General features: G+C 42.1%; 1 long non-coding RNA gene across 1 annotated transcript; it reads left to right on the forward strand.

Moving 5' to 3' along the window:
• On the forward strand, positions 1 to 12804 carry LOC140687554 (uncharacterized). The gene is made up of 4 exons (XR_012061936.1): positions 1 to 222; positions 9462 to 9587; positions 11617 to 11811; positions 12558 to 12804. It is a non-coding gene; the product is annotated as an uncharacterized lncRNA (long non-coding RNA).
• The last annotated feature ends 7921 nt before the right edge of the window (positions 12805 to 20725 follow it).

The raw sequence follows: 20725 nt of genomic DNA on the forward strand, positions 1-20725 counted from the left end.
CCGGAACCCGCCCAGAATGCGTGGAAGCTGGCGGGAGCCGGTTGCTCCTGGACCAGCTCCAGGAAGAGGAACACGGCCTGGGGTCTGGGCCGCCGCTTGCACGCGGCTCGTCTGCCGCTGCCGGGCAGTTAAGGGGGTGCTGGTGGGGGCGCGCTGCTCGGGGAGCCGGCGGGTGACGCCTGGGCTGTGCAGCTGAGTAGGCGCCCAGGGACGGGTGCGGAGGTGAGATCCCGGCCGCGCGTCCCGTTAGGACAATGAGGCGGGTCCCAGCCGCCGCTGTGGTTCGTGGTAACCCCGGTATTAGTAGTTCCTGAACCCCGCGTTTTTGCCGCCGCTTATAACCGGGTTTAGGAGAGCAAGCACAGCCCAGGGAGGTGGGAGGGCACCGGACGTCTCCGGAGCATCTCCGATGCAGACGATGGCCTGCTCCTGGCAGGCGGGTGCGGTGCGGTCGCGAGTCCTCGGATGGAATGGGTGCTGCCCCATGAGAGCCCCTGGATTTGCTCCCATCTTCCCCGCGGCCTGACCTTGGGGGCGGCCTCCAAAGCCCCAGGTTCGTGGGACTCAGGTTACAGGTCAGTCTGCTCCTGGGAGATGGGCTCGATGCTATCAGTGTGCTGGGATGGCTGCAGCAGCAGCGGGAAAAGGTCGCAACCCCCGCGCTCCCACAAGGCAGCCCCAATCCCGCCATCGCAGCCGCTGCCTTTCCCTGACAGTACAGCACCAGCCTTCCAGGAGCAGGCTGACCTGTAACCTGAGTTCCATGAACCTGGGGCAGCAGAGGCAAAGCCCAGGCCATGCGCTGGGGGGTTTGAAGCAAATCCACGGGCTCCCATGGGCAGACCCCATAACCCGCCACTGCCTTCGACCACACCGCGCCCTCCTCCCGGAAGCAGGCTGACCTGGGGACTGTGCCTGGAGCAGCAGAGGCCGAGTCCTGGACAGCCCATGGGGGAGATGGAGGCAAGTCGACCAGCTTGCCAGGTCGCTGCCCATCTCCCTGCCGCTGCCCCAGGTCCGTGGATCACTTGTTTTCAAGTCAGTGGGTTCCTGAGAGGCAGGCGCGGTGCAGTCAGATGCCGGGGGCTGCGGGGAGGGGTGCTGCCCCAAGGGGAGCAGGTGGACTTGCTCCCATCTCCCCCAGGGCCAGACCTGGGGACGGCCTCTGCTGCCCCAGGTTTGCAGGACACATGTCATGTCAGCCTGTCCCTGGGAGGAAGGCTCAGTTGCTGACAAGGATTTTAGAAGTGGGCTCTAGCCCAACATAACTAACTCTCCTTTCTTCTCTTGCTTCCTCAGTTGGTGGCTGTATCGGCTTTTCATTATAGGTTACTGCTGGATAATGAACATAGGTTTCTGTGCTATACAGAAGAAACTTTATTTAAAATCTCTTTTTATATATAGTGGCTAACATTTTTAAATCTCGAACTCCCAAATTTATCCCTTCCCATCCCCTTTCCCTGGTAACCTTAAGATTGTTTACTAAGTCTGCAAGTCTGTTTCTGTTCTGTAGATGAGTTCAGAGTGTCTTTTTCTCTCTTTTTTTAGATTGCACATATGAGTGGTATCATTTGGTATTTTTCTGTTTCTGGCTGCTTTCACTTAGAATGACGATCTCTAGCTCCATCCATGTTGCTGCAAATGGTTTTATTTTGTCCTGTTCATGGTAGAGTAGTATTCCAGTGTATAAATATGCCACAACTTCTTTATCCAGTCATTTGTTGCTACATTTAGCTTGCCTCCAAGTCTCGGCTATTGTATACAGTGGTGCTATGAATACTGGGCTGCAGGTATCTTTTCACATTGGAGTTCTTTCCAGTTATATACCCAGATGTGGGATTGCTGGGTCATAAGGTAAGTCTACTTTTAGTTTTTTCAGGGATTTCCATGCTTTCCATAATGACTACACCAAACTGGATTCCCACCAGCAGTGTAAGAGGGTACCCTTCCCTCTACAGTCTCTCTAGCATTTATCATTCATGAATTTCTGAGCGATGGCCATTCTAACTGGTGTGAGCTGATACTTGATTGTAGTTTTGATTTGAATTTCTCGTTTTATTAGTGATATCGAGCATTTTTTCATGTGCCTATTGGCCATTTGTGTCTTCATTGGAGAAATGCTTGTTTAGGTCTTCTGCCTATTTTTGGATTGAGTTGTTTGTTTTTTTGTTATTAAGTTGCATGGGCTGTTTATATATTCTGAAAATTAAGGCTCTGTTAGTCGTATCATTTGCAAATATTTTCTCCCATTCGTAGGTTGTTGTTTCCTTTTGTTTTACTTATGGTTGCCTTTGCTGTGAAGAAATTTATGAGTTTAATTACGTCCCTTTTGTTTATTTTTTTGTCTTATTTCCATTACCTGGGAAAATTGCCCTAGGAGAACGTTGCTAAGATTTATGTCAGATAATGTTTTGCCTATGTTTTCTTTTAAGAGATTTATCATGTCTTGTCCATCTGCATCTTAAGCCTGTATTCTAGATCTGTGCTTCAGTTTTGAATTTTGAGCTTCTTAGAGAAAACCTACTCTTAGCTCATATGTCAGATTCAACATGTCTAAAGCTGATTTCATAATCTTTTTTCTTGCAGCGTCTCCACTTATTCAGTGGAATAATCATTCTTCCGGTCTTGAATACCCAAAGGCTTAGAATGGCCTTTGATTTATCTTTCTCTCACCACCCTCCACATATTGTCGGCTTCTGGAAATGTATGTTTTTGGTTTCAAGTGTCTATACTGACTGCTGATATTCTGATGAAGAGCTTTCATCCCTGATACATGAATTTTTCCTTCTGCTGAATTCTTGGATATTCTCTCCCCCCTCTTTCAGTCAACCTACAGTTTTGATGCTCCAACATCTAGAGTCAAGTCAAAGACTTACCACAATCAGATCTCAGCCAGGTAGTCTCGACCCTTCATCATTTTGGACTTACCTTATGTGTTCCAATCATTATGTAACTTAGCCTCCTAGGGTAACCTGTGCCTTTTTAAAAACCAGGAGTCACCAGCCTTTTCCTATCCAGTCTTCAGTTAAAACAGATTAGAATTGCCCTGAGAACTGGTTGGAGCCCCATCCCCTTAATAGAGTCTTCCCTATTTATTCCAAATACTTCTAGCTCCTCTTTGTATTCCTGCACTGTTTATGATCAGTAGCCTGTAATCTTGGCTTTGAGTTCTGACTTGGTACCATTCCTGGGTGGTTTCCAATGTGTCTCCTCACTTAGCTGGTAACTGGAGAAGACTCACTTGTTCAGCCTCCTTTATACCCCCCACCCTGCTTAGCATCGGGCAATAACAGGCACCCAGGCAGTGCTTACCTACTTTATTTATTCACAGGGGTGGTGGTGTGGATTATAGCTAATAACTGTTAATTCAGTGTTGCAATTAAAAAAGAAAGCCAAGAAAATCCATAAAACTTTACTTCCATGTTCCGTTTAGTGCTTTACCTCAATAGTTTTCTTAAGACTGTGTTTACATTCACATAGTGTTCAGTTCTTGTACAGTTCCCTGAGGCAAGCAGGTGAGACGTCATTATGTTTGAATTTCACGTTACATTTCATATTGGATATATTTGTGCAATGACAAAACCTTCTTTTATAAGTAAACAGCCGGAAGCCCAGAGAGACTAAGAGCCTAACCCAGGGTCACCTGGTTAGTGTTTGGCACAGGCCAGGACCGCAGTTCACATCTTCCAGCTGATCCTCTTCCAGTGCCTTTTCATTCCAGTGCTGGGAAATGAAGCCACATCAGCCAAACGGCCAAGTCACATTGCTGACTCTTTACCTGCCAGTGATGGCAGTGCTACAAAAAGTGGCAAAGGAAAGGTCAGAAATAGGAGTGATAAAAGACATGGAAGTGCTGGAAATTGATCCTCAAACTCCTCCTCCCTATTTGAGTGCCTCACATGTGTCCCAATCTGACAGTGCTGTTCATTGTTTATAACATAGTCTTTAAAATCAGACTGATCTTTTATAGGACATGCTTTTATCCTGGTCCCTTTCCTGCTAGTAGTCACCGTCATGGGCAGAAAGTGCCTGACTGTGCTCTGTTTGTCACGTAGGTGGGAGGGAACGTGGGAGAGGGAGCGGGTTGTACTGAAGCCGAGCTTTTTACAGCTCTGTTGTTCTAGGACCAGAGCAGGTCCACTCTTGCTTTCATCACCTCTCCACCTCCGAGTCCCAGCCACCGACTCCTGCCTGCTTCCCCACATGCCACGTCCTGGGGGAGGACAGGGTGGTGGGCAATGCCCCCTCCGCCCTCTGCTCTGGGAGGTGCAGGAGTCTGCTTTAACTTTTGAGCTGTTTTGGTAATTGGGCTTTTCCAGATTTTCTAGACATCTCCTTTCCAGCTCTGAGAAATTGGAGATGTAACTTAACCATACATGGACTCTACTAATGTATTCAGTGGCATTAATGTGATATTGTCTTTAAGGTGTTCTGTGAATGGATAGGAGGTTTTTAACTCACAGGATGCTTCACCTCCCATTCTAAAGGCCTACAGGATGCAGGTGTAATTCAAGTTCTTACATGTTTGTAAGGCAGACATGAACATTGTTTGATAATATGACCATATGTACATAGATTATGGTTAGTCTGCCAGCTCTATATCTAATAAAAGTTTAAATTCCAAACGCTTGAAGAAAATTTGTGGACCGTGTCTTTTTGCCTGCAACTAGTTGCAAAACCTAAAATCACAAATCTACCACAAGCCACAGTGTTTCCCAGTAGAGAAAGCCCTCTAGTTTTACAACCTCTAAGTAATGCGGTGGTTCTTTGGGTGAGATGAGGGATGCCAGAGTGTTTTGTTGGGACACTAGAGTGGCATGACAAGTATTCTGGGACCGGTTACAGTTGAATCTCTACTTCCTATATCCTGGACTGATTACAGAGGCAATGTTAGTGCGGTAATCAGTTTCTGAATGCAAGTGTAGCTAGGAAGACAACAGAGAAAGTAGAAGGGATATAAAGTAATGGAGGGACTACATACCAGTACAAATGGTGACTTTGACACCACCAGCTGCTGACGTGAACTTGGTATGAATTTGTGAGAAGTGGTGGGTGTCACTGCAAGCAGGAGAGTCCTGCAGCTTTTGGGGTGAACAGGCAAAGGGGAGAGCAGTTATGGTGGCTACCCGGGGGCTGTTTGTGTCCTGAATGTGAAAATGTCTGGTCCCCTGTTCAATTTTGCAGTCACAACTTCACATGACTAAGAGCATTATTTCCACCAGAAAACCATAAAAACATAAACAACCTGTTTCCCAAATTGTTTGTTCTTGATCTGAGATGATTGTCTTGTGGTGGGAGGTAAGTGGGCGATGGGGCCTATTACATCACACCCTTTCACTAGAAGTCCTCCTCGCTGCTTTTCACCCTACTTCTAGAAGTGCTGTCATTCTGTTACACCTAGGCCTGTAAGACGGGCTTGCCTGAATCCTCACGTGAAGAGGGATGGTTATGTGCAGTTTTAAAAAATTGCTAGGGTCATGGGGTCCTTTGTTCCTTCCATTGGAAATCACTATTCCAGAGCAAATAGTATGCATCTATACAAGCTATATTGTTTGTAAGATGTTTTCAGATGTTTTGCAGTAGGTTTAAATATTTGCTTGGCGATGGCATCTTGATTGATTGAAGGAGGCAACCCTCACTAGGGGCATTGTGTGCTTTCTGTCTGAGAGTTCCTTTCCTGGCAGCAGAGTGTTCGTAGGCAGAGTTAGAAAGTTACCTGATCTGAGAAGCCGAATTTGCCCACAGCTGGGAATTGGCGGAAGAGTCTGTTATGGAAGGAAAGCTTTAGGATTATCTGGTAGCAGAGTTCTGGGATCCAAACCCTGGGAAACCTCAGCTTTTGTAGAGTATGTTCTGTAACAATAGGCTACAGGATAATTTTTACACTTGTTATAGGATGTAGAGTTGGGGAAAGACTTAAAAGTGAAAGAACCTTAAAAGAGAATCTCCGAATATTTTAAAGAAGACAGTTCTCAGAATGAGAGCTTTTCTGGAAAAGACTAGTTCTTCACTTCACAGGGGAAGCAGGGAGCAGGTGTAACTGCACTTACAGTAACTTAAAAGGTAAACCTTACACTCCCACTTAGCTGTTTCCTGGTGTACGTTCATCTCCCACATCTGTAGTTTTAGACCTGATGTGTCATTTTCTGGTACTCCCTTCTGATTCTGATTGAGAGATTGACACAAGGTCACATAGCAATTGAAATATTGTGCAAAGGACTTTATTGTTAAAAATGTAGACCTGTGGCAGAGTGCTGCATTTGCAAGTGACTTTCAGTACAGAGAACACTTTAAAGAATGCAGTGTTATTTCTTTTTTTATTCCTTTAAGCCTTTGAATAGAAGGTTTTCTTTGCAGTTTCTGGAGTACATCAGAACAAGCAGGATCTAAAAATAACTTTAAGAAAGCACCAGTATTGACGTTGCTTATAGTGTGGTATCTGTCTTAAAGTTAATTCTTTAAAGCAGGAAGTTGTAACTCTCAATTTCTTAAGCAAATATAAACATTCTTGACTCTTAATGACATTCTTTGTGGGGTGAAGCTGATTTTGCTTCCATTCTGAGCATTGAATGGCCTTCTATGATACTTCTACCAGTCCTCAGTATTTTATTTTCCCTCTGTTGTGAACTTGTTAAACTTGAAGAAGATATAATTATCATTAACTTGCTACATATGTAGATATTCAGTGTTACATAGTCAGAAAGTTTGTGTACATCGCACGTATCTACATAATTCCCCCCTTTCCAACTGTGTTCCTGATGAAAGGATGGTGGGAAGTCGCATTATGGGGATATGTCTTACAGTACACCGTGTTTCCCCTGTTCCCTCTACCAGATCTGGATATTCTTTCATCTTTCAGCTTCTAGACTTACAAGCTCTTTTTCTTAAGCCAGGTGTATCTCATCCCCCTGCGTGCACACACATGTGTACACACACAGACACACACATTCTGCCATACGGAGTAGCGTGCACCATCCCATTCTCCCACTCCAGCTCTGGACCCACCCACTGGAGGCAGTGTCTTGCACGAATTCATTTGTAAGTTCCTTTTTAAAACTCGAGTGGTCGGGAAATAGGACTGTTATCCACACCTAGTAGGCAGGCCCTCAAGGACAACTTCTATGGTTAATGCCAGGTTATCTTAATGTTTGAGTACCTGGGTTTCATGTCTTCCTCTACCACCTGTGTGACCCATGATTCCCACATTTCTGTCTCCCGCTAGACTTTTTATCTCCAACCCTGGACTCTTACAGTCTTCTGCTGATTTGACATCTTCACTTGGAACTCTGATATCTTAAAACCAACATGTGTAAAAACTGAGCTCTTGGTCCTCCTACCCCCAAAACTGGTCCTTTCTGCAGCCTACCCCATTCAGTTAGTGGAAACTTAACCCTTCCAGCTGCTTGGGTCAAAAAACGGAGTTATTCTGACTTTCACTGACATACCACATGAATTCTGTCAATAGATCTGGTTTAACACTGACTTTAAAACATATCCGGGGCCCAGCCACTTCTCACCATGGCTCCTGCCTCCACTGCTGCTTCCCTGCCCTGAGCCACTGTCCTCTCCTCCTGCACAGCCCTTCTCAGAGGCTTCCCACCTTTCATCTCTGACCCGTTTCGACTATTCTCACCCGGCAGTCAAGTGAGCCTTGAAAACCTAAGTTAGATTGTGTCGTCCTTCTGCAGTGCCTCCCCATTTCACTCCGGGTAAAAGCCACAGTCAGTCCTTACAACGTCCTCCAAGGCCGTACAGGATCTGCACTGACCCTTCTCTGTAGCACCAGCCGTGCCCCCATTCTGGAACATGCGAGGTGCGCGCTGGCCTTGGTGATGGTTATTCCGTCCACCTGGGACTTCTCACCTCCTAGTCCTTGTTCTAACCTCAGTCCTCAGTGTGGCCTGCTCTGGTATTTAATACAACATCACCCTCATCCCATATACTCCACTCTCTTTACCTTGCCCTTTTTTCATTTTTCCATGGTTTCTCTTTCCTAACATGCCACCTCCTCTGCTACTCTGTTGTGTGAATTGTCATCTCCACCCCCCACCCCAGCTAGACTCCAACCAAGCTCTGTGAGGACAGGACTTTTGTTTTGTTTATTGATCTATTCCAAGTGCCTAGACTATTCCTGGGTACATAGTAGGCAGTCAAAAATTATTTGCTGAATAAATTAAAAGACTATTTTAAAAATGAATCATCCTTTCAGGAACGGGTGAGGAAAGGAAGTTGCATGAAGGAAAATGGTGCAGTAAATAATGATATTTGCCTGTTGTTCTTTGTGTGATATATATATATATGTGTGTGTTTTAGTCTTAATTTGGTATCCCAGTTTCTTAATTTGATAGCTGTATTAAGGTGTAATTTACAGGCCATAAAATTCACACATTATAATTGTACAAGTCAGCCATTTTAGCTATATCTTGAGTTGTGCAACTCTAACCTCAAAAATTCCCCTTTTGTCCGTCCATATGCAGTTCGCCCTCCCCTCAGTGGAACCCTGATTTTATTTGTTTTTGGTTTTTGGCAATAACATCTGAAAAGAATAATTTACACAGCAGTACTAATATAGCTTTGCACTTTTAGAAATGACACACTTAAATATGAAATCAGTGGTCATTGCTGAATGTAGGTAGCAGTATCAGACATTGGTGAGAAGAATGGACTTGTGTGTCAGACTGGCTGCAGTCTTATCCAGCTCCACCATTTATCAAGTTACCCAAATTATTTTCTGCCTCAAGCACTTTATCTGTTATATGGGGGTAATAATAGCAGCTTACAGAGTTGTTGTGAGGATTAAGCAAACAGGGAAACAAAATTTAGTATATTGGCCAGCTTATGTTATTACCTAAGAAATAGCCTTGCAGGTAGAGAGCAAAATTCAAATCAGTTTCTAAAGTATGTGTAAAATATGATCCAGTTCCTGCCTGGTTTGTAAACACGTATGCCTACTGCAGAATGTAAAAGCACACTAATTTCCAACAAAAAAGATCATTTCTCAGCATTTCTTTCAAAGGTAGTTGCAAAATCATTTTTACTAAATTTTCTGTGCCCATCTCTGAAAGATCTTTGACACCAGGGAGGTAATTATCTACTTTTTTGTTAAAATCATGCTGACCATCAGAAAGTGTTCTGAATTATATTTTAGCATTCATGTTGGGAAATAATGTGAGACTTCTTCTAAATTAATGGGGGGAGGGGCATTCATTGTAGCTCTTGTAGCCTGATAAGCCTGCACTAAATTATCATTCTTTAACTTTTAATTAAAGTAATTAATTAATTTTTTGCAGGGGGTGGTAGTTAGGTTTTTATTTATCTTATTTTTAGAAGAAGTATTGGGGATTGAACCCAGGCCCTTGTGCATGCTAAGAATATGATCTTTCAGTTGAGCTATACCCTCCCCCCTAAATTATCTTTAATAAGGTCTTTTTCTCTGTTTTGTTGTTTTCTTTTATGTACAGATGCACAAAGCAGGGTAATCGGAAGCCTCTCAATTCCAGAGATAATAATAGTGAAAAATATTGTGCAGTGACAGTGAATCCTTGGCATATGAAGAAAGATTGTAAAGTCCTGAATGAATTAAGAAGGTATTGTTACATTAACGTACATGTAACCATGGCTCTCTTACCTTTATTTTTTCACTTTATAATGAAGATACTCCCCACCCGTCAAGGTTGCTTTGTTTGATATAGGGAATATCTAAAGCCTTTTCTGCAAGTTTTTTAAATAAGTAGGAGCAGGTAATTTATCAGAAGTGTGAATGGTGTAATTTACTCTGTCTAGTATGGTAGCCACCAGGCACTTGTGGCTATTGTGAAATGAGATGTTCTATAAGTGGAAAATGCATAATAGATTTTCAAGACTTTGTACAACAAAAATAATGTAAAATATTTATTAATAAGTTTTAAAAGTGTTAATCACACTTTTGAAATGATAGTATATTGGATATTCTGGCATAAATATAATTATTACTTGTTCCTTTTTATTTTCTAAATGTGATTACTGGAAAATTGTGATTGCACTATGTTTCTATTGACAGTGCTGGCTTCTAACTTATTGCAAATAGTATGAAAAGAAGACTTTGATTAAAAATTTTGTAATTGAGTAGTTGATTTACATCATATTAGTTTCAGGTGTACAACACAGAGGCTCAATATTTTTATAGATTATATTCCATTTAAAATCACCATAACATAATGGCTATATTTCCCTGTGCTGTATGATACAGCCCTGTAACCTATCCATTTTATACGTAGTACTTTTTACCTGTCAATCCCCTACCCCCTTTCTGCCTCCCCTCTCCTCCTTCTCCCCATTGGTAATCACCAGTCTGTTCTGTGTACCTGTGAGTCTATTTCTGTTTTATTATAGTCATTAATTTGTTTTATTTTTTAGATATACATATAAGTTAATACATAGAATATTTGTTTTTCTTTCTCTGACTTATTTCACTTAGCATAATATGCTGTAGTTCCATCCATGTTACTGCAAATGGCATTAATATATCTTTTATGGCTGAGCAGTATTCCGTTGTGTGTGTGTGTTCATGTGTATATATGTGTGTGTGTATATATATATGTATATATACATATATATATATATATATATATATATAATATACCACAAATTCTTTATCCAATCATCTGTCAGTGAACATTTTGGTTGTTTCAGTGTCTTGGCTATTGTAAATAGTGCTGCTGTGAAAATTGGGGTGCATGTGTCTTTTTGAATTATATTTTTCTCCAGAAATATACACATGAATGGGATTGCTGCATCACACGGAAGTCTATTTTCAGTTTTTTATGGAACCTCTATACTGTCCTCCATAGTGGCTGCACCAATTTACATTCCCTAAAACCGAGTAGGAGGGTTCCTTTTTCTCTTAAAAGGTCAAAAATTCTCTACATTTATATACTTTCCTTACAGTTTATGACACAATTTGGCAAAAGCCAGATAGAATTTAATAGGAGTAAATACAGTATTTTTTTAAATGTCCATGCATTATGGATAGATAGGTTATTGATGAGTTAGTTCCCTAATTTTGTAGATGCAGAAGTTTTTATAGCTTCACAGACATATCAGTCTTGCAGAGAGAAAAATTTCTTTGCATTTTGCTGAACTTGTCCGGGTGGCTTTATCGAATTTGGTCCAGGCCTCCAGAGGTGAATACACATCCAAACCTGAACCATTTGAATGTGTGCAAGATTTTACGAGTCTAGAATGTCAGATCTGGATTATAACTCTGGTAAATGACATCAGTGTGTGGTCTCAAGAAAACTCCATTTGAGTGCAAAACTTTTCATAAGCCAAAAAAGGCTTTGAAATTGTGGCAAAGCCAGAGACTTTTGTGTGCCATATATGGCCACAAACCCATGGGGACAACCACAGGCCTTCTGGATTGCCAAGGGAAATCCATGTGAGGAGTCCAGCACTCACGGGAATCTAACAAGTCCCTGTCAGCCAGAGCACTTTCATTGCTATTGTGCTCTTTTGAGCAAATGTCTTTTCATCAGGTTCAAATTGGTTTGTTGTTACTTTTTGCATTAAAAAAATCAAACAACTTCTTGTTCCCTTGGTGAAAGTAAAAGCCTAACATTTTCTGATTTCTTTTGACAGAGAAAACATGAGCGTATGAATCTAACCTCATCTGTGATGGTCTGCAGCTGGGAGCAACCAGATCGGTGTCAGTTCTTTTTCAGCCATTGGCTGGGAGCCTGCATGATACCTGGAATGATATTTGAAACATGTCACACTAGCCGTGCCTTCTCTGTGGGCTGGGAGGTGAGTCAGTCAGAATCTGCATTATGGAATGTATGTTTCAGATCCAAAGCTAGGATATCTTTTTTAATAGCCAGAGAATGTAGTCATAAATATATCTATTATTGTATTTATGCAAGAACATTTTTAAAATTTTTTATTATAAAAATTTACCCCCAAAAATTGAAAATGAAAGAACAGTGGAATTCAAAATCATCTGTACCTTAATTATACATAAAGGATCTTAAAATCCTTCTAAACATTTTTTTGTTCAAATGAAGATATTTTTCCCTTCCAAAAAGGAACGTTATTATTTCACATAATTTTTGCTTTCTTCTTTTATTATGTATTCCATATCAATAAATATAATTCTTTTAAATCCCTTTTAATGGCTGTTTAACACTATATTGAACAGATATGTAAATAGTCCTAGGTTTCAGAAATTAAAAAAATTGTCATTACAATATCACTGCAAAGAATATTTTGGTGTTTCTATTTTTAGTTACTAATTTGGATCAAAAATTAACAAGTTTGCTTTTCTTCATCTAAAACATTGGTTATTTTATGAATGAAGTGTAACGATTTCAAATAACTTTTCAGTAATTTCAAACAAGAAATTATCTTTAAGGCAAAAATGTATGATGGTTTGCAAATCTATTTTTATTATATCTTCACTTTTACAAGTGCCACATATGTGTGTGTTTACACAAGTGCTTTAACTACCAGCAACGTAAGAAAAATCTGTGTACTAAAAGTGTGAAAATAGTTTCCTGGTTTGTGTTTTCATTCTCCCAATATAGATTTTGGATGACAAGCTTGTATTTGCAAAAGTACACCCCCTGTGGGAGGTGTTCTGCACATACGCTGAGATACTTCACATAATATTGCCTCTGAAGCCCAATGATCTGAAAACCAGGTCCTCAGCCTTTGGTAACTTCAGCTGTTTGATGAAAGTCCTTCAAGTGGATGAAAGTATCAACAACCGGAACAAGAGCTTTTCATTGCCCTATTTGAGAAGAGCTCCGTGAATGACTTTTATATTCAGGATAGAGATACATTCTTCAATCCAGCCACCAGAAGCCGCATCGTAAGTCTAAACCAAGTTTAGCTGCTGTCTTGGGGGTGATTTAGAACCTGCTGTTGAATTATCAGTGATTTGGTTTGGTTGGTTTGGTTTGGTTTTTAAAAGCTGCCCATGAAAAGGAAAAAAGAGAAAGAAAAGAAATATGCCTACAGATTCCTGTTAGGATAGTAAACAGTGGCTGGTTAGTTACCCTGTATAAACCACACGCTCTCTTAGAATCTTTTTAGGTTTACTTCATCCTTTCTCAGATCAAGTATCAAGTAAAGGACACTGTTAAAAAAAAAATTTGGGATTAATAGGCTTGTGAGCTCCAGGATCTGCAAGGCAGCTTTCCCTCCCCATGGTGTATCAAATGGCAGAAATGAAATAAAGCACCTCATGTCTCCTCAGGTGTTCACAGGAAAAGGCTAATCTTCTTGACCTTGTTTCTTCCTGGGAAAAATGAAGATAATATGTCAGGAGGCGACAAGCTCATTTAAGGCAGGCACCATGTTGCCTTGTTCACTGCTGAATCCCAGGCACCGGGAAGGCTGAGTTTAATGAGTGAATGAATGAACTGTAGTTCTCCCAGAGTTACCATGTGGGACAGTGACGATTAGCAGCTAAGAGCATAGACTCGAGAGGGGAGGGTACAGCTCAAGTGATGGGGTGCATGCTTAGCAACCATAAGGTCCAGGGTTCAGCCCCCAACACCTCCTCTAAAATAGACAAATAACCCTAATTACCTCCCCACCCCCCACCAGAATTACCTTATTATCTCCCCACCACCAAAAAAAAAAAAAAAGAGAAGTGGCCAAGAGTGTAGACTCAAGCTGGAATACCTGTGCTGGTTTCTCCCTGTCGACCATGTAAATGTTATTTAGCCTCTGTGTTTATCAAGTTCCTCATCAATAAAATGGGGAAAATTGTAGTACCCACCTCGTAGAGTTGCTGTGGGGATTAATGAATCTGTGTCAATGTTAGAATAGCCCTGGCTAATATTAAGTACTATGCATCTGTCAGCTCTTTTCATAATTACTGACAGATGTTATTATCGACCAAAGAAGTATTATTTCTTTGTAACGGAAATGCATGTTAGACCATTTGATTTATCATTTTCTGTAATTCAGGCTTTTCCCTCTGAAATACCATTTTCTGTCTGCACTGGAAAGCCACAGGACTTTCCAAATTTCATCTGTCTGGGTTCTTGTCATGATGGCAATACTGCAGAGAGTTGACATTTTTTAGGGACTCCGTCTGAGATGACAGCAACCCCTCAAATTCAGCAGTGCTTCTCTAACAGATAACATCTCACTTGAAATTAACTGCTTATAATGTAACAGCTTCAGACGCTTAATGATGGCATAAATGTAAGGATGTTATATCTAAGCTCTTTAAATAAATCCTGTCTTGAAATAAAGGAAATACTATATCATAGAGCTCTATGACTTTGTTATCTTTGCTATCTATTTATCTGACTCTAAGACCAAAGAAAGCAAATACTGAGATTGATCGTTACTACTGAGTGGTACACGTATTTGTGGATGAAGACAATACTGAAATGCACTGTTTAAGGTATTAAAATGGACAGTAAACAGCTGCTTGATGTACATGCATGAACACAACAGGGAGCTGGGTGCAGGGAGCAGACACTGAGCTTCCTGGATCCGAGACACAGCATAGCAGTCCAGCCAAGCAGTCCACATGTTTCATATTTATGTCCCAGCAAAATAAGCAGTGAGAGTCTTAAATGAACTTTGGGGACACTTGCAAACAGCTGTCATGATTACTAATGTGGGACACCAGGATTCTACAGTGTTTATTTGGCATCTGCGCACAACCAGTTCTTTTCCACTAAAGCCTGTTGTAATTGCTGGTCCCACATCCAGGCTTAGGAATCATCTCATATCGTGTTTGGGAGGGAGGTAAGTGGAGTCAGGACCCATGTTAAGGCTGGGTGGGTAATAATCTGGTTCTAGTACAGGAGAAAGGAAAGTAGGTCAGGTGGGAAGGAGAATGACTGGATTTAAATTTTGTTTCTTGAGTAAGCTAAATATATAACATCATGTCAAGTTTCTTTGTTGTTTATATTCCATGTGCTGTCACCAAATAACTACTGAATTGTGGGGACAAAAAAGCCTGGGATCTAGAATTGACCCTGCCCCCAACCAGCCAGAGTCCAGCTTCCTCTGGGTGTCCAAGGAGGGGGCTGGACCGTCAGGTGTCCCTGTACTGCAGTAGTTTGGGCACTTGGGTGGCCTAGTTTTTTTGCTGTGGGAGACTGGTCCGGTTGCAGGACATTAAGCATCTGCAAGGGTCTCCCCAGGTACCCACAGTGGCCCCAGGACTGTAACATCCAAGCGTTCCTTTCCACCCATATTTGCAAATGACCCTCAAAGGGTTAGTATTAATCCTGGGTGAGAATTATGAAAAATTATATGGTACCTCCATCCCTTCTGGCAAGTGATGGCCCCTTATTTACAAATGACCACGAAGTGTTACCACCACATTTTATCAACAGAACATGTGACCACGTGGTGATAGTGATGGTCACCTGTTTGCTTCTGCTTCCCAGTGCAACTTCAGCCTCCGTCAGAGGACCTCAGCTGCCCCAGAGAACAGGGCCTTCTGTACAGGGAATGGGATCCTCCTCAAAGCATAGAGAAGAAGCAGCCCTTAGATCTCCTCAGGTGAGCTGTTGTGGAGAGCACTCCAGTGGGAAGGGCTCAGGGTTGCACTCATGGCATTTGAGGTTGACAGTCCTCCAAGAGTGTTACCATCCAGGAAGCTCACAGGAGCTCTAAGCTTTCTTGCCCCAAGTTTTTACTGGAGGCTTTATAACAAAGACATGATTTATTGGGTCACTACCGACATGGCTAACCCAAATCCTAACTTTAAGTCAAACCTTTCCTTAGCCCTAACCGCTGAGCCCCTTCCTCTCCTAGTGGTCACTCACTTGTCACAAAGCTCAAAGCCCCACTCCTCTAATCACATGGTTGGTGTCTCTGGCTGGCCAGTCCCCATCCTGAGTCATCTCATGAACACAAGCCATCCAACGTTCCACCATGAATAGCAAAGAAACTCCTATCTTGGGAAATTTCAAGGCTTTAGGTGTTGCCCTCCAGGAACTGGGACCAAAGACCTACCAAATTCTTCATTAAACAGGAGTAAATGTTAGATTTCACTTAAATCATAAAATAAGAGAGAAATTCTCACTGCTTTGCTGTATCTGCTGTTCGACACCGTTTCACTACACCACGTGACTGTAATGTCGCGCTCAGCATGTGTCTTAGAGCAGCAGTGCCTACTGCTCCACGGGAGCTTATGCTGTTTGGGCAAGGCTGCTGGGGAGAGGGAGGCCAAGGACAACCGAGCAAACAAAAATAATTGGGCAAATAAGGAAACAATGTCACATTGAAATGAAGGAAATAACACTGTGTTGAGATGGGAGACTTGGGGGGAAGTGAGTCAAGAAAGCTATATTTGCATAGGTTACATGTGAGCTGAGATGGTGATAAGGAGGCTGGACTTTGAGGATCTGGGAAAAGTCACCCCAGGAATAGAGGCAGCTTGTCCATTGGCCCCGAGACACAAATGTGCTCAGCAGGTTTGAGGAGATACTGGAGCCAGCGCTGGTGAGAGGGATGAGACACGAGGCTTAGAAGGGCATCAGGAGCACGGAAAGAAGTGTAGACTCTAAACGCAGTGAGAAGCAGTCATGGTTGTTTAAGCACTGAAGTAATTTTCTCTCACATTTTGCAAAGATAATGTGGAGAATGAATGGCAGGGACCCAGGAAGCAGGGAGGCCGGGTAGGAGGCTCTTGGATTGGGCCAGATGAGAGATGGTGGGAGCCAGGGATGAATGCGTTTGGGGAGTGGAACTGACAGGATACAGTTATGGGCTGGCTGTGGATTGTGAGGAGAAGAGGAGGGTCAAGGTAGGCCCAGGACGGCCTGGAGCCAGGTGCCTGATCTTCCTAATCTCAGTGCCCCATGCAGGTGCCCACCTACTTGGGCAAACCTCTTAACCTTCAAAGTGAGGGTTTTAAAACACTGAAGTCTTTTTGTTTGTTTCACATTTTATGGAAAGGTTCAAACATTTACAGAAGTAGAGAGAACAGCACAGCCAGCCTGCCTGTATCAGTCACCCAGCTCCAGAATTATAAACTCAGAGTCACTGTTGTTGCATCTTTCATCTCCACCTCCTCCCCTCCCCCACTACGGGATCATTTTGAAGACAATCCTACATAGCTTAATCTTTCATTAGTGAAATGACAAGGTCTCTTTCAAATACAAATGGAATATTCCTTTTTTATTTAGGGTTACAAAGTAATTCCCTGATTGTCACAAAAATACATTCTTAAGTAGTTTTGGGGTTGAAATCGGGATCCAGACTAGATTGAGACATTGCAACTAGCATATCTCTCAAGTGGGTTCTAATAAAAAATTTTCCTGTTTCTCATTTTCCTTGAAATTCCTGAGGGGTTTCTCTATTTCCTGTTTAGCTGATTTCATTCCCCCCTGTGGTGTTAGACTTGTTTCTCCATCCTATGTATTTGCTTTAGCTAAGTGATTTAATCCTCCCCTAAAAGCTTGATCTGATTGAGGTTCAACTTTGTGCAAGAATACTTGTTATGTGAAGTTTTATACTCCTGTCATAAGGTACATAATTTCCAGTTGACTCTCTTTTTTGTGATGACAGCAGCCAATAATGATTGTCACCTGGGGTCATTATTTTATAAGGGATTTTATTTCATGTGTTCATACACTAATTTCCTCCTTCAATTATCAGCAGGATCACAGTCATGAAGAGGCACTTTCTCCTTAACCTGGGTTATCCTGTAGAACACAGTTTTAAAAGAGGATGTTTGTACATATCTAAATATTTAAAGTTGATACATTTTTCTTTACTTTTTAAATTTTTTTTTCTAATGGAGTTACTGAAGATTGAATCTAGGACCTTATGCATGCTGAGCACACACTCTGCCACTGAGTGTACCCTATCCACCTTGAGATTGATATTTATATGATATTTTCCTTTTGTTATTTTTGTTTTGTTATGCAGAGTTTGATGGCAGGGCAATGGGTTTGACGGCTCTTTTATCATTCTTTATGGGCTTTGGTGTTTGTGTCTGTGTTTGTAAAGAAAACAATTTTCCCACTATTTTAAGTATGTTTTGCTAAGGAAAATATATTGATCTGTTCCCTGCCCCTGGTCCATGTGTTCCTTTTGTTGCTTCCCACTAGTGGCCCCTTGAGTTCTGTGACAAGACTAGCATGTCATTAATCAAGATTGAAGGAGATCGGAAGAGATTTATTCAAGGAGATGAAATTTGTACACAATGTATTGGAAAGTATTGAGAAAGTTATTCATTAGGGGAAGGTCTGGGGTTGAATTGTTAAGTGCACAGAAATCTAACCTATGAACCACCAAGACAATTATTAACTCCAGGAAAAACAAAGTAGGGAAGGAAAAAGTAAGCCTAGCAGCCAACTTGCTACAGCTGTGAACAGTCTGTACAGAGAGTTAATAATGTAAAGCAAGGCTACTGATCTGATCAAAATTATAATGTAATTGTATCAAAAGGTTGGAAGAATGAAGTTTTGGGTGTGTAGATGAGATGGGGTTTGAAAGAGAGCTTAATCCTCATTTTCCAAAATACAAAGTTAAATAGGTGATACATAAAGCTGAAAAAGTCAGTAGGCTGCGTTACAAGGATATTAGTCAGAGATAGGGAGTAATTATTCCAGGAGTCAGCAGTAGGAGTTGAACGTGGTTGCTTCTGGCCAGAAAATGGGGCGGTTGTTGGGAACTGCTCCTTTTTAGAATCGGTGTTCGAGAACTATATGACTCTTTAATGAATGTATGGTATAACTTTGATAAAAAGAAATCAAAGATGAATTTTGAAAATTTGATATTAAGAATTGGGGTGTTTTTGACAGAGATGGATAACAATCAGACAAAATACATTTGAAGGGATCCTCATTATTCCTAGCCTTTCAGCAAGGACTAGGGTGCAGACATCTGTTTAAGGTTCAAAAATTCTGTCTGACCTTCTTACCGACATGTAACCTTTGTAAATAATGAACTCCCCGTCACTGTTAAAATGCAGGCAGAGGCTGCCTGACCAGCTCTCTAACTGTAGCAGGGTGTGCTTACCATTGGGCAGTTGGAACAGGCAGCTTCTAACATTCTTTCAGTTTTGAATGTGGCATTTTCAGGACGGAAAGTTGATAAGAATGTATTACAAAAAGCTTAACAAGAAAGAGTCCAAGACATCTCAAACCCATTGCCAGGGTTTTCTCTGCCAGACACCATCCTGAGCCTGCCATCTTTGAGCCAGGCCACAAAGCCCAGTCACATGAGAATGAATACACTTTGTCTCTCCTATCTGATTTGGCATTGGGCTCAGCCCTTTTCCCCATGGAATGGTCCACGCCCAGGTCTCTGATGATGGAGCTGGTCTCACAGCAGCCCTGTGAGCGCTGGTCCAGCCCAAGGGGTTTCCTGCGTGAAGTTCCCAGGACTCCAGGCTGTTCTCAGAGCTGAGTCCCCCATAGGCTAAGCCCATGGGACTCATCTCAGCTCCAGACTGAGCCGGAAGCCTCAGAGAGAACTCAGAGCTGAGGAAATCTACAGGTTTTACCCAGCACTGCCGAGTCAGTAATGAGCCAGTTGAGGGAAGTATCAGCAACAGCAAGACACACCTGAGCCGCCGTCTGATTGTTCTGCCTCATTCCTAAACCATCTGTGTCTGCCTGTCTGTGTCTGTCTCCCTTTCAGGACCAGCCTGGCACCGCTCCATGCCCTACCTCCTTTCTTCTAATCTTGCCTCCCTGGCCTGTTCCATCTACTCCAGATTAGCTGAGAAACATTGAATAGTTTTTAAAACCTACGAATAACAGACGTGCTAGATACAAAGAATACAGGGCAGTACCATCTTCAGTCACATCCCTCCTGCCCTCTCCCATTCCCACAATGAGATTTATAAATATTTTTTCAGAGAGACATTGACTCCCAGTTGTTATCATTATCAGACATTTCCTTATTATCTGCGGTTTACGATGCATTTGCTCCAGGGAAGTCCCCGAAATAAGGCAGGAGCAGATGACTGAGCCACTTTTTTATGTCCACTTGTGTCAAGCCTGTTAAGAATGAACTTTGTGGGGATTTGTTGAATGTGCCTGACTGTCCAGTGAGTGGTGATGATCCCCTGCATCTGCTCCAGAGTCGACCTCGTCCCCTCCTTTGCTCTGTTCTCATTTATCTCTCTTCAGCAGGTGAACCAGTTATCTGTACTTCTATAATACATAAAATACTTCTTATTTTACGGTAGAATTTGGGGGATGCTATGAAAACGCAAATGTTTTAAGTGTGAATTGAGTCAGAAGTTTAAACTTAAAGACCCCTTGATTTAGAATCAAAAGTTAATATGATGGAGGGAGGGTATAGCTCAGTGGTAAAGTGCATGCCTAGCATGCATAAGGTCCCGGCTTCAATCCCCAATACCTCCATTTAAAAACATAAATAAACCTAATTATGCCCCCTCCACAAAAAAAAGAAAAAAGAAATTAACATGAGGATGAAGTTACAGAGAGATTATGTGTGTCTTCTGAAACTACCTTCTGTCTTTCTGCAGGAAATTCTACAGAGGGAAGGTCGGAATCTACTTTGCTTGGCTGGGTTATTACACTCAGCTGCTCCTCCTGGCAGCAGTCGTGGGGGTGACTTGCTTTCTGTATGGATATTTTAATCAAAATAACTGTACCTGGAGGTAACTTCTCTTTATTCCTTGTTACCGTGCTTACTTAACTTAGAATGACATTCTCCAGGAGCATCCATGTTGTTGCAAGTGGCCCTATATTTTCAGTGTTTATGGCCGAGTAGTATTCCATTGTATAAA

This window comes from Vicugna pacos, chromosome 20 (genome assembly GCF_048564905.1).
Source record: "Vicugna pacos chromosome 20, VicPac4, whole genome shotgun sequence".
NCBI classification, from domain to species: domain Eukaryota; kingdom Metazoa; phylum Chordata; class Mammalia; order Artiodactyla; family Camelidae; genus Vicugna; species Vicugna pacos.